The sequence below is a fragment of the Abramis brama genome (assembly GCF_963993115.1).
Source record: "Abramis brama genome assembly, chromosome: 21".
Classification (NCBI taxonomy): domain Eukaryota; kingdom Metazoa; phylum Chordata; class Actinopteri; order Cypriniformes; family Leuciscidae; genus Abramis; species Abramis brama.
Genome location: NC_139983.1, coordinates 703,102 through 708,739, shown reverse-complemented (window position 1 = coordinate 708,739; position 5,638 = coordinate 703,102).

The window sequence follows — 5,638 nt, the reverse complement described above, 5'->3', positions numbered from 1 at the left end:
TCAACTAAGCCAAGGAAATTCAGCTCCTCCAGATGGTCAAATCTGCTTTTCATTTGTACAGTGATGTTGTCATGAACACTATAGAATAATCTTCTCCTCTCATCTCTGACAGACGTCTGGTGGCGCGTCTCCTTATTGATCAGTTTTAGATCGTTACTTTTCTCTTCAAAGCGATCATAAAAACTGTCAAACTGCTCTCGCTGATCGTTCAAAGCACGCAAAGTGTCTCTGATGCGCACAGAGCATATGCTAATGTCCATTGCCTTGTTTTGAAGCAGACGAAAAAGCGCATCAGTCAAATTGAATATGCCACTGTATAACATAAGGAGAAAACAGGTGGATGCTTTTGAGAGCCAGAGATTAAACCCTGAGGCCATAGCGAGGGTCTCTCCATCCCAGTCATCTCAGTTATCCCTCATCTTCTGGAACATTTGGCAAAGATCTGGTAGGTGTTGGAGGATAGTTTGTACCAACCTAGAATTTGAATTCCACCTGACAGATGATGCTTTAGGGATGCGACATTTCACAATTTCATCCAGTAAATGTGTGCGCTTGGTAGACTTGCTGAAAAATGATGCTAGCCCTTCAACAGTCTTGAAAAAAACTTTACACTCCGGAATGAATTTAGCTGATTGTGAAAGCACAAGATTCAATTTATGCACATAGCAATGCGTAAATAAGGCTTCAGGTACTCTCTCTTTGATTTTTGCCTGTACTCCGTTAAGCTCTGAGGCCATCACTGCAGCTCCATCATAGGTTTGTGCGATCAACTTTTCAACACAGTTATACTTTTCTAATACATCTAATACATACTCTGATATTCCCTGTGCACTTCTGTCACTACTCACGTCATCAAAGCCCAAAAAAGCTTCTTTTACTTCACTTGCACTGTTGACATATCTCATTACTACTGATATTTGAGCCTTATTTGTAATGTCCGTGGTCTCATCCACTTCCACTGCAACAAAGGATGCTGCTTGAATGTCATTTTTTATATCGCCTCTGATAACCTCAGCAGTGGCTTCAATTAAGTCATTCTGAATCCGATTTGATGTGCCGGTAAACACATTTGAGGAGCTTAAGTGTGCAGCTAACTTGTCATCTTTTTCTGCCAACACATGTAACAGTTCAACGTAATTTCCTTGATTGACAGAGGTACTGCTCTCATTGTTTCCACGAAAAGCCAGCTCTTGTTTGGAAAGGTAGCATGTAACATCTATGAGGCTTTTTAATATCTCCCTGTTTTCCTTTACCTTTGAATTGTGCGCGCTTATCTGGAGCCTGCGCTGCTCATCCAGGGCCATGTCAATACGACTTTTGCCGAAAGTTTTCAAGGCGATCTGAGAGTGGACGTGGGCCGTAGATTTTTCATGCTTCAGCAGACCTCTTGGTAAATTGTTAAGGTCACTATATCCCACTTTTACCCACACACTGTCGGTGCTGGAGGAGAACAGGAGGCATGGAAAACAAAAAAGTTTGTTAGTCTGTTTGCAGCCACACATCCAGTCCTTCTTTTGATACCACTCAGTTTGAAAGGTTTGTGTTATTTTTTGTCCCTTCTGTTGGGTGTAGCAACATTGGCTATGAATCATGGCTCATTGAATCAGAACACAAACGCACATTCCTTCTTGCTGTCCCACTCTGAACCCCCGAAAGTAAATCAGTTGTGTTGGCTCCAGCTTGTCTGGAGCAAATGGACTTTTACGACATTAATTGCACCTCAGAGATACTCCAGAAACCTGGAAACCACATTCTTCTTCCCTGTGGGGAGCTTCAAAAGGACCCACAAAGAGATAACAAAACTTTCTAGAGACATTCCAAACACACAACAACTTACCTTGCATTTAATTCAGAATGATTCAGAACCTAAGATGATGTATTAAGGCCTGCATGGGTAGCCTTTTCATGCCATAGTCACGATTTTCTGCATTTGTAACTTGGAAGTGTTTCTCATAAGTAATGTTCTCAAATAGAAACATGGTCTAGGTAACCTGACCCCTCCTGCTATAGGATAACACTTTACAACACCCCCTGGGAGACTGAGGAGTCATCCCACACACATACATGCATACACACACACACACACACACACACACCTTTGTATTAGAACTTAGAAATATAATTTTCATATAAGTACAATGCCATTATGCATGTGTGATTAGTTTTGCTTTATAATAGAGGTGTAGTTTTCTAATGCGTAATCTGGAATCAGCATTCAAGAGTGTCTGGCAATTGCCTTCCCCCCACTTTGTTTTTATTGCCCTAACGGAATGTCAAGCAAACTGAGATTCCAGGAGAGGAGTAGGAATAAAGTGTTAATCCTACATTTATGTATAACCACTTAAGAAATGTATAAACAAGGATTTGATTTTCCCATATCAAATTTGTGTATCTGCAATGTTATCGTGTATTAATCAAAACTTTGTAAGATGCATACAAGTATGTAACTTTGTGTATTCCCATAATCTTTCATATGACATGTTTTATATCATTTTAAATCTTGAGACTTAACGGAGTTGAATCTCGATAATAGATTGCAATGATATGATTATTACTATATGAATCATCTTACTAGAGTATTAAGACAACACCATAACTCCCTCGAGTGGGTGTCGCCCCCAGAGACAAAGAATCTTCTTCCCGCTCTGAAATCTCTGAAGGTGATTGGTTGTTCGTGCGAACAGAGGCGTCAAACCATATTTTCCATAAAAGACCGACTCAGGAAATCTCCGTGAGCACTTTCACGAACCCTCTTCGTCAGCGAGAAGATCCATATGGCTCCCTTTTGGGAGCGTTCTCCGTTTTTCTTTTTCTTTACGTCTTTTCTTTATTTTCGTCTTCGGACTCAACGAAGCAAACGCAGCAGGCAACTTCAACTCAAAGAGAAAGACTCTTTTGAAAATCCCGCGACCGCGCTCACCGGAAGACACGAGAGCGCGAGCCCTGTTTTCTTAAGGAAACACACGCACGTTGCTCCTAACGACGCACGCACGACTTTGCGTCTTCAGCAACAAAGAGAACCATCTTGCAAGATAAGTTTATTGAACTTTAATGTGATTTGATTCCTTGTTGTCTTTCAAAAGGTTACTGTCTGTGATTTAGTTTACTGTGATCATTTCAGATGGTCTTTTGCTTTCACTTTCTCTCGCTCACTCTCCCATCCTCTCTCTCTCCCTCATTTTCGTTATTCGTTTAGTCTTGTATTTTGTTTACGTGTCCTGTACATACATATTTACTCGTGTAAATTGTAGTATTTTGTATTCCTTAGTTCAATGTAGTCCAATTATTAAAATTCCATATATACTTGATTGATCCTGTCTATAATTCTCACATTACGAGTCCCTGAAATGTTGATCTAGCTACAGGCTTTACAATTTGATTATGGTTTAGTAACCTAAATTTTATAAGGACAAAAGGAATGGTTTCATGGCCAGAAGCTATTCCTTTCTGAAATTATAAGAAGTGATAACTTTATTGAGAAGGTTAGTAAGTTAACCCTCTGGGGACCAAAAACGCGCCCGCGCGTTTTGCTCGTTTTTTTTTTTTAGCAATGAAAATAAACACTAAATGCTCTGTTAATTTTGATCTTTCATTTTCGTGTAATACATCAATCGATCCTGTTCAGTTTCTATTTTTTTTCTGTATACTCACAATAAAAATAAAGTGTTTTGCTTTTTGACAAATAAAGAAAAAATAAGATGATGCGATTTCTGCCTTCTCTCTGTCAGTAAACTCCCGTTTGAAACGCGTTCGAAAATGATCTATAACTCCGCGAAAATTCAGTCAAACAGGCAAACAGACCCACGGGCATAAAGCTTGAGATCGCAGCTTTTAATTGAAGTCATTTATATAAAAAACAAATATTCTTAGTTTCTGTAATCTGTATACAAAGAGAGCGACTCCAGTCGACCTCATTACGAGATGATTCACAGTAATTTGACCACTCCCCGGAGAGCGCGCGCTATTCAAATGCAAATTCTGAGAACCATTTCAGTCTGTGAAACGCCCCCACATCAGCTGTAAACAAAGCGCGTCGCGAGCATGGTTGCGAGTGAGACATTATAGCCTTTATGGAGAAAAGTTTCCACAGTGCTGATGAGGCGAAATATCTCCTGATATGAGCAGCAGATCGCGCTGAGGAGTGAGGTAGGCTGTTTTCTTTTCTCAAGTGTGGAATAACGTTATAACGTTAGTGTAGGCCTATGTAAACCGCAAAAAGATGAATCGCATTTCTATAATATGACTCGCGTTTCTGTGAGATGAATGAAGGGTACATATTTGTAAAGAGTGTTTAGCCTAAATATGAATCGCGTGTCTGTGTGTGAAAGAATAAACTGCTTTGCCATAGCCTACTGAGATGAAATAAAATGTATTTGTATAAGCAACGTAAATTAACATTTATATGCCCTGATATTTCAATAAAACAACGTTAGTCAGGCGTTAGTCACACTATTTTTGTCAAAAATAAAGTCATAGACTAAGATGTTAGATGTTCCAATGTTGGCTATATTCAAACTAATGAATACATATGATAAAATGTAGGCCTATAATCTTTTTTTTCTTTCTTTTTTTTTTTTTTTACAAAGAAAGAGTACACTTGAAATATTGTTGAAATTGTAATTATTGTTGTAATTGTAACATTTTTAATAAAATAGCTAAACATATTTACAAGATAGATGTAAGCGAAATCTTAAATGGTCAATATAAGTATTCTTCTATATAGGCATTGTCCTTGCATTGTGGCTCAGTCAGTGTCACACCTGAATGAATGGCTAATTATGCAGAGTCATTATGCAGAGTGGGTGGGACAACCCAGGTGTAAACTACTCCTTCACGCCCCCCTCGCATATTGGCTTTCCAAGCAAAACCTGTTTTACACCATTTAAATCAATGTATTTTTTTTTGTGAACTATAAAGCAAGACTATTTTCACATAATTTTGAAGCCAGTACTCAAAGGTACAACATCAATTAGACAAAAGTCTTGTGGACACATATTTAATATGTGTTTTGTGGTCTTAATTCAGCCACTTTCATTTTTATTTTTTCCAATAACCACGCATAAACATTATTCTCTTAAAAATACAAACATCTACATACACGTTGCCCGCATATTTTGGTAGCCCTGTTTGTGCTATATAGAGTGATTTTACACCTTTGCCATTAACATGTTTATAAATAACTGAAAAAAGCACAAATTTCAAGGCATGTCAGAACATCTCAAGGGCTCCAAAAACACCTTGGTCCCCAGAGGGTTAATCTTATGGTCGTTTGCGGGACAGACAACTGTTCGATAATTACATTAATTTTCCATTAAGGGTTATCTCATAATCGATCTGAAATAGGATATTTGATATATGAATGATGAATTATAATTCGTTGTGATTGATTATTCATATATACAAATCGATCTATTTTCAACTTCGAATAAATTAATGTAACTGTAAAATGCAAAATATTAATCATATTCGTGATTAATTATTAAAATTCCCTATAGATCATTTGAGCTAATATTAATATTAACTACTAATGCCAGTGCGGTTACATGGGTAAGATCCTGTAGGGCAGGTGTTCGTTTCCCGTTAGTGACCACAGCTCTTTTTTCTTCATAGGACAATGTTGAAAATCTTTTTAAGTAAT